General features: G+C 40.0%; 1 pseudogene; it reads left to right on the forward strand.

The window, feature by feature from the left end:
* Positions 1-5,509: 5,509 nt before the first annotated feature.
* On the forward strand, positions 5,510-6,530 carry LOC103350664 (kelch-like protein 7 pseudogene; annotated as a pseudogene).
* The last annotated feature ends 3,110 nt before the right edge of the window (positions 6,531-9,640 follow it).

Here is a 9,640-nt window from a genome sequence, read left to right on the forward strand (position 1 = left end):
AGAAAGACCTTTCTCTCTCTCTCTCACTGTCTAACTCTGCTTGTCCAAAAAAAAAAAAAAAAAAAAAGGCTACTCAGGCTCTTCATTGTCCACCCTCGGCTCTTCAAATATCCACTGTGCTCTTCTTTTCACACCAGAAACACAGCCATACCCGCTATGAGGGCCAGAAGCCAAAGTCTCATTCAGTTGTTATGACCAGCTCAAAGCCTAGGGTCTCTGGGTGAGGCATGTCATTCACCAGCAAGTCTCCACATGGCCCAGTGACTTTGAACAAAAATAAAATTTGTCTGACCACTGCTCAGCACACACAAAGAGACACACACTCACTCACTCACATCTACAGTATATTTGTGACAGAGACAGCCACAACACACGTTTTCACTTGAAAGAGGAAAGACTCAGAGAAATCATCACTGGTCCCTAACAATGACAAAATTTCTTCAAGCAGGAATCATGAGGAAACTGCTCTTCCCTCCTCCAATCTCTCACTTCCTCTATTCACATGCTGCAACCCGTACCTTTCCTCCTTAACCACAGAATGAACCATGTTACTCTCTTGCTCAGAACAAACTTTTAAAAACTTCTCACTGCAAATTACTGTGCTAGAAGTTGTGGAGGGAAATAAGTCTTAGGGATGAATGGGATTCCTATTTCAAGGACCATAGGAGGCACTGGAAAATGTCGCTGTAGAAGATGGTGGGAGGCTGTATCAGAATCTGCTAAGGGGGAATCTTGCACGCAAGGCTAAGAATTCATTCATGTAGAATGAAGGGCTAGCTCCTTTCCCTCCCACCAATTGACTATAAACACTTTGAAAAAAGAACTGAATCACATTCATCTTTGAGAGTTATTATCCTCTACAAATCCTAGCACAGTCCTTTGCATGTAATTTAATATTCACCGAAATTTATTGAGTGCTTGCCAATGCCAAGCACCATTCTAAATGCTTGCCATGCAACAAATGATTTAATCCTTACCCAAAGGGAGTTCTTCTAACCTCCATTTTATAAGTGATGCAACTGGGGCACAGAAAGCCTAAGTGCCTTGCCCAAGGTCACAGGTACCACTGAGTGTAGATGGCAATTTTGCGATCTATGCTGTCAAGCAATGCTGCTTCTACTTAATTTTCAGTAGTTGATTAGCTGATATAACTCAAAGAAGTTCTCAGAGAAAATTATTTCAGCCTGTTACCCAGCAAACTTTTGTTGTTGATTGTTAATTATATACCAGTCACAGTGCCGGATACTTTCATTCATATTAGTTTATAGAATATTGGTTTTCCCATTTAACAAATGTTGAAAATTAAATCTAGAGCTATTAAGTAATTTAGCCTGCATCACTCAGCTGGTAAGGATTAGTGTTATACTTTTATTTTTTTTATATCTAGCTTCAAGTAAGAACAATATAATCATTTATGAAATCTGGTAAAACAAATTGAGTAAGCTTTTTCTGATAAAGTAGTTGACCCCACAGTAACTACAACATCTAGGAACACCTATACTCTGCTTGTATTTTTTCAGAAATTCAATTACCTGAATGTATTATTTGGACCTGGTTCTATCTCATGGTGAGTTTTCTTACTCTGGTTTCTCAAATTCTGTATGTTCACACGCTTTACTGTGAAGTATATTGCAATGAATTCTTGGGTCCATAAAACATTTAGAAGAACAATTACAAATAGAGAGTTGATCCTTCTCTCAGTGAATTTACTTAATATTCTTGATGGGTTTTAATCAATCAGTACTTGATGTTAAATCTCTTCTCTTTCTTCCTGTCTTCTCCTTTTTGAGGACTGTGTTAGACAGAAGGAAACCCCCCAAGAATCATTCAAGAGGTTACCATCCTGTAAGGACTTTTTAATCCATTGAATAATATTTCAGCCACTAAACAAATACTTCATCACAATGACATGTGGTCTATTCTGTTATAATGCAAACACACACACACACACAATAAGATCCTGAGAAACCATAAGATATCAAAAACTTTATAAAAAGTAATAAAAGGAAGGAAAGGAGTTAAACCTTAGGTTTGATATACAAAATTATTTACCCTGCACGAATCTCAATAACAAACATGGTCTTTCTGGCAGGATGTTCCATAAGCACATGTTGTCATTGCATGTAAAAGTAAATTGAAAGTATGTGATCACAAACATTTTTAAAAAAAAAAAAGGTTGGAAGGAAAGGGATGGGAGGGAGTTATCATTATATTGTCAGAATTATATCTTTGAAATACCTGAAATGTTTTATATCAATAAAAATATTTTTAAAATGAAAAATATTAACTTGACAAATTAAAATTGGGAAAAGTACAAATAAAAGTGTTTCTGTCTTGATTTTTATTTTTTAAAGATTTGCTTATTTATTTATTTATTTGGAAGTCAGAGTTACAGAGAAAGAGGAGGAAACAGGGAGAGAGACAGAGAGAGATCTTCCATCCACTGATTCATGTCCCAGATGGCTGCAATGGCCAGGGCTGAGCAAGGCCAAAGTCAGGAGTCAGGAGATTCATCTGGGTCTCCCACAGGGGTAGCAGGGGCCCAAACACTTTGATCACTTTCCACGGCTTCTCCCAGGCCATTAGCAGGGAACTGGATAAGCAGTGAGGCAGTCAGGACTCAAACAGGTGCCCATGTGGGATCTGGCATCCCAGGCAGCAGCTTCACTCATTGTGTCACAATGTCAGCCCCTCCCCTGATCTTTAACCCACATATACAGAAGCTGTTCTTTTCTTTATCATATTTTGTATTTATTTTGCATTTATCAAGATCTCAAACGTAAACAAAAGAACAAAAGTACACAATCATTAGCAAAGTCTCACAAAAATGAAAGAACAAGGATGCAAGAGAGCAAAAGGCTGCAACTTTGCTTTTCCATTTGCAAAGGAATAGTGCCCTTTTGTGATTGGCATTATAACCAACGGGGATCCACTTACTGCAAATCTTGTTCTTTGGTTAATTAAGTTGTGTCTAAATCACATAATGAAAGTTATTAAGGAATTAGATATATAATCAAAAGCTTTTATACATGTTGCTATCCATAAGTGCCTTAAAGGTCCATTACAATGGCCAGAAAGAGTTGGAAGGATGAGCAAAGGCTTCATGAATATGTGGAATTTCAAGGGGAGCCATGGAATGAAAAGAAACGATATTCCCTGAGAACACTATCTCAGTGACGAGCTACCATCATGCCTAGAGTTTGAAGAGGAGAAATGAACCTGGAATGGAAGTGATAGCCAACTGCTTAAGCCAGTAAAATCATTGATAATTATCAGAAGTTTATGGAAGATAACAGTAATCACTAAAAGGTAAAGGTTATCAGATATAAGTAACAGACCTAGGGAGCCTCTCTTATCTCACTGTTTCAAATAAAAATTACTGTTAGATAGAATTTGTGTACACCTACAAACATCCTCTAGCAAACAAGCAAGCAAACAGAAACATACTTCATGAGGTCAAATCCCAGCTCTCTGTCTTCTCAGGTGCTCTGACCATACCTGGCATGAAAGATTTGCTAGAGACAAAATCAGGAGTATTCCAAAGGCAGAGTACACTGGCTCGTGTTCAACATTAGGCAACCAGAGTTCTCTGAACATGAGGCTGCCCATAAGCAACATGGCAGAATCAACCCGTGGGCACTACTTAGGAAGATAAAGTCTACTGGGCCTGCTAGATTCTTATTTGCTGGATCTTATTTTTGACCAATCCAAATATCTTTAACACAATTTATTTCATTAGTGAAAACTAATTGCGAACTTCCTTTTGCTAATTGACAAAGCATCTGTTGTTGATTACAGCTAAAGACAGTTGAAGAGTTCATAGGAGCTCTTTCCTCTGAGAGAGCCCTTTCAATTAAATGCCGCATCACCATCCCTAAAGTGTGTATTCCCTCTTCAGGCAACTATCCACACGCATGTGGATTCAAACTAATTAGCACACTCCTACATTATCACACTTTCTCTCATGAAGGACTTTGAAAGTAAATTACCACTGACGAAACAGGCGGGAAGCAAGCAGCAACAGCCACTTTAGTGAAGCCTTGTGTTAAAGCAGAGTGGTTGTTGGCAGATGTGATAGAAGCCAGGATGATGCCAGCTTACGGAGAGCGCTGACTGCCAAGGGATTAGATTCAACAGAGAGCCATTGAAAGGGAGAACAAAGCAGCAACCGCCTAACAGGGCACTGTTTGAGAGAACAGACTCTCCAGGAGGACTGCCAATGTGAACGCCAATTCTTCCAGTCACCAGCTGTGTGGACCTGACAAATTATCTCTAGGCCTCAGTATCATAGAATGGAGATAAATACATAGCTCATAAAACCAAAACATCCAATTCATATTGTTGGGAATGGATAATTATACAATTAAAATAGCATAAGGTTTTTATATTATCTGGCAAGAGAAAGTAGTAACTAAATGTTAGCTACTCATATAAAAAGATAAGGCTTCAAACTAAGGTATGATGTAGGAATGCAAGATAAGAAGCACTACACTGACCCAAGTGGTCACATGCACTGGATGTGTCTCCTCAGTGTCTAGGCAATAATAGTGGTTGCTTATTGGCCCCTCTCCCCTTTTTCCTTCCATGCTGATTACACACGGAATTTTCATTTATAGGATTGAATTAGTTCTTGCACCAGGTGGTAATGCCACAGTCTCCGAAATGGAACACTTTTTATTTAGAGATGATGTGGGTTCTAGCAGACCCAACTAGCTGCGATTGCACTGGTTCAATAAAGCCTGGAATGTGAAAATCTGCTCTTAAGAATTCAACAGAACTGGCGATGCTGTGGCATAGTGGGCTAAGGTGCCATCTGCACATTGGCAATCCCATGTGTGTGCCAGTTCGAGTCCCAGGTGCTGTGCTTCTGATTTAGCTTTCTGCTAATAGGCCTGAAAAAGCAGCAGAAGATGGCCCAGGGCCTTGGGTCCCTGACACCCACCTGGGAGGCCTGGATGAAGTCCCAAGCTCCTGATTTCTGTCTGGTCCAGCCCCTGTCATTGCAGCCATTTGGGGAGTGAAGTAGCTGATAAAAGATCTCTCTTTCCCTCTCCCTTTCTCTCTGTAACTCTTCTTCTGAAAAATATAAATCTCAAAAGAAAAGAATGTAATGGAGAGGTGAGAAAGCAAGCTCAGAGCTATTACCAGTAGAAACATTCAAACCAAAATAAAAGAGCTCAGGGAAACTAAATGATGGAAGGCATCTTAATATATACAATTCTGATCTACCAACTTCAAGATCTTCTGTTGTGTAGAAAACAGTACAATGACACACATAGCGAAGTGCGCAGGCTCCTGGGGTAGGCTCGGGTCCTTGCCCGGGCAGCCGCAGAGGCGGCCGGGGCTCCTCCCTCTTGTTGAGGGCTTCGGGCCTCGCCATGCTACAGAGACAGAGCCGGCGTCACCCCAGCCGCAGTGCTGCCTGCAGCGAGCCGGGAGAGAGTGACACCGCCCCCTCCTCGCTGGCCCTGCCTGAAGAGCTCTGGGGTCTGACCCGCTCCAAGGGACCATGGCAGCCTCCGGGGTGGAGAGGAACAGCAAGAAGAAGACGGAGAAGAAACTGGCGGCGCGAGAGGAAGCTAAACTGTTGGCGGGCTTCATGGGCTTCATGAATAACATCACTGTGTGATGTGATCCTCATGGTCCAGGAGAGGAAGATTCCTGCTCATCGAGTTGTCCTTGCTGCAGCCTGTCACTTTTTTAACTTAATGTTCACGACAAACATGCTTGAATCGAAGTCCTTTGAGGTAGAACTCAAAGATGCTGAATCTGACATTATTGAACAACTTGTGGAATTTGCGTATACTGCTAGAATTTCTGTGATTAGCAACAATGTTCAGTCCTTGCTAGATGCAGCAAACCAGTACCAGACTGAACCTGTGAAGAAAATGTGTGTTGATTTTTTGAAAGAACAAGTTGATGCTTCAAATTTTCTTGGTATAAGTGTGCTAGCAGAGTGTCTGGACTGTCCTGAATTGAAAGCAACTGCAGATGACTTTATTTATCAGCATTTTACTGAAGTTTACAAAACTGATGAGTTTCTCCAGCTTGATGTCAAGCGCGTAACACATCTTCTCAACCAGGACACTCTGACTGTGAGGGCAGAGGATCAGGTTTATGATGCTGCAGTCAGGTGGCTGAAATATGATGAACCTAATCGCCAGCCATTTATGGTTGATATCCTTGCTAAAGTCAGGTTTCCTCTTATATCAAAGAATTTCTTAAGTAAAACAGTACAAGCTGAACCGCTTATTCAAGACAATCCTGAATGCCTTAAGATGGGGATAAGTGGAATGAGGTACCATCTCCTGTCCCCAGAGGATCGAGAAGAACTCGTAGATGGCACCAAGCCTAGAAGAAAGAAACATGACTACCGCACAGCCCTCTTTGGAGGCTCCCAACCACAGTCTTGTAGATATTTTAACCCAAAGTTGAAAACAGGTGCATATTCTACACGACCCTGGAAGTGAAACTGTAACTTCAGAATTCTCATTTGATGTCTTGCTTTGCTCATATAATGACCCATTCTTAATTGCTGTTTTTATAGAAAAAGAGCTCAACCAGCTGTTTTTGGATATCTATTGGGAAAATTCAAATCATTGAGGAATTACTGGTAAAAACATCCTCATTCCATCAGAATCTCTTATTCATCGAAGCTAATATTACAATGTATATTGAATGTTTCTCTAGAAGTGCCAGCTCCTTCCTGATTGCTGTAGAAATTCATCTTGCAAAACTTTGCCATTTATTGTCATTTGTACATTATACTTCAGTGTAAATTGGCCAGTCCTCACTACCTCTGATATAAAAGTAATTGGAGAAGCTGACTTCATTCTAAATTTTCATTTATCTTAGCCCTGCCAACATGATTGTTTGATTATTCAAGTATTATATAGAAGTTGTTTTATTTTACAGTTGTTGAACTTAATATGTTTGTAAATGTTAAAGTAGGTTTCATTATCATTAAATAATGTATTCTACAGTACCCAAAACTGGTGATCATTTTCAGTGAATTAATCCCCTTTAAAGAGTGCTGTGTAAGCAGTATTATTTAACTGAATTATCCAGAATTAAGTCAGTATACCTATAAGCTATTTATTGTCCTTAGATATTCTTTGGATATCATTGTTGATAGGAGGCAAATATTTGTAGTAACTGATGACTAAAAAGCTATAGCCAAAAAAATCTTAACTTTTTTCAGAATACTAATAGGACAAGAAGGCCTGGGTGGCTGTATTAAGCTGAAATGGTATTTTTCTTGTTATGGTCCTTTTATAAACCCTGCTGAGCCTCTCTTTCCCCATTCTGAACCTGTTTTTAAATCTTCAGGTGTATAATGATTATAAAAGAGTTACCTGTATTCATTGTTCTATTTCTCTTAGAACTGGTGTTTTCATATTGTAGCATGGTAATGCCCAATAATATTGATGCCTAAATAAAAGTTGACACAAGTGACCAAAAAAAAAAAAAAAAAAGTACAATGACCGCAAAAACTTCTTCATGACCAGAAAGACTAGACTCCAACATGTATCAGTGTGAAAAACTCGCTACCTCTTTATGGCTGAAAGAAGAGATTCAATCAGGAACTTCGAACTACTGGCCAAAATCAATGACTTCATTCAAACTTGAGGAAGAAGGTTATCTTTTTTTTCTAGTAATTTAAAAAAAAATTTATTCTTTCAAAATACCCCAGTATTTGTTGTATTTGCATGATTTTTAGTCAACCAGAGGATGTTTATCAAGCTTCCACATTACCCTTAGTATTGTCATAGAGATAATCCATGAAAAAGAATTCATATTATCTGAGTTACTCTTCAGGGAACTTAGGGGATATATAGGATTAGGAGAATTCATATGAAACAGAACCATGATCAAGTACAAGGTTATGTACTTGCAAACTTTAAAGTGACTTCTAGGTCTAAAAGGTTACAGTTAGATTTGTTGTGTGGTGAAATCACTTTATTATTTTAAATTGCATCCATTATAAATATTTGTCAATTATTTTAAATTTGATAGGATAGATGAATGAAATCCCAATATACAATGGCTTAAGTAGGATGATTATTATCTCTGTATCACATTATGATGCAGCTCGCAGCCTGATCTGTTACAAGTAGACATTCTGAGATCCATGTACCTTCCACCTGTGTTTGATCGTGCCCCCAAAGCATTTTTCTTGTCTTCATGGTCATATCCAGGGCCCTGGCATGCCTGTGTTTCAGTTCTCAAGCATTTGGGAAAAATGATTAGTCCTTAAGTGGGAGATTGATCCAATGTTAATCACATGATCAAAGTTCATTGCAAGGAAGACTGAGAAATATAGTCTACATGAATAAAAATGTAACTATCAGTCTTCCACAATCTGCCCCCATGACCACCCAAAAATCCTGCACACCATTCCTTCTATGTATGCAACATGACACCCATCCCCAAGAAAGACTTGAAGTCCTATCTAGTTACTGTGGCTTGCATCGTCAAGCTGGAGAAGGCCAAGGCCAAGGAGTTGGCCACGAAGCTGGGGTGACCACACTGTGGGCTCCTGTACATAATAAAGATTGTTTGCCCCCCCCAAAAAAAAATGAAGTCCAAATTCAAGATCTCTGAGAGCTGAGCCACTTCTCCATAGGGTCCACAGTGGCTCCTTATGGCCTAGAAATGTATAATCTAAAATATGGGTAAGACATATCATGTGAGCCAGGAAAGAAAAAAACAAATTTAAAACTTCACGTGAAAAAAAGAAAGAATGGAAAGGCGTTACAAAAGCCCTTAGAGCTGTCTTTGCTGCTCCCTGGCTTTTCTCTCTAGAATTTCTTTGTCCCTTTGCTTTGCTCTACAGAACTTCTATTCTGTGCTTTATTCTCCATGGCCACTTGTCAAGTTGGTTGTGGATCTTCTTGAGGTCATATGGTGTTTGAACCTTTTCTCCTCTGGTACAGATTTAGGAGGCTCTGTGTAACAGTTGGCATTCTCCAGGAAAATAAAATCAATAGAGATTTGCTATAAGGATGTGGATTGTACAAGTACAAATGCCAAGAAGTCCCAAGATGTGTAATTCCAGATCTGAACCTCAAGGAGAGAAGATGATTTAGTCCATCTTTAGCTGAAGGACCAGGAGAGGTAATGGTGTAAGTTTCAGTTCAAGTTTGAACCCAAAGGTGGGAGAATGCTGATGTCCCAGCTAGAATACAGGCAGAGGGAACAACTTCTCCATAACTAAGGCTTTGGTTCTAGTCAGGCCTTCAGTGGGTTGGATGAGGCCCACGCTCACTGAGAGGGAAATCTGTTTTACTCAGGCCGTGGACACAAATATTAATCTTTTCCAGAAACACTCTCACAGACTCACCTATGATAACATCAAACCATCTGGCTACCCATGGCCCAGTCACCATGACACATAGAGCCACGGGGAGCCCACAGAAGTTTGTGTGCCGCATGATGGCGTGGCCAGGTGTTTTGTTTTTGGAAAAGTAAGGCTGGGGGTACATCTTGGCTTGTGGTGGAGGCTCAAGGGCAGAGAGGAGAGGACGTGGAATTGATTGTTTAATGCAGAGAAAACTTGTCTGTGAACTGTGCTTTGCAGGCCTGGAGGCTGTGGCTTGCTTTTTTTCAAGGGGGTCTTTGCGAGCCCAGGACAGCTGGG

The sequence above is a fragment of the Oryctolagus cuniculus genome, chromosome 8 (assembly GCF_051225735.1).
Source record: "Oryctolagus cuniculus isolate XC-2025 breed Fujian yellow rabbit chromosome 8, ASM5122573v1, whole genome shotgun sequence".
Classification (NCBI taxonomy): Eukaryota; Metazoa; Chordata; class Mammalia; order Lagomorpha; family Leporidae; genus Oryctolagus; species Oryctolagus cuniculus.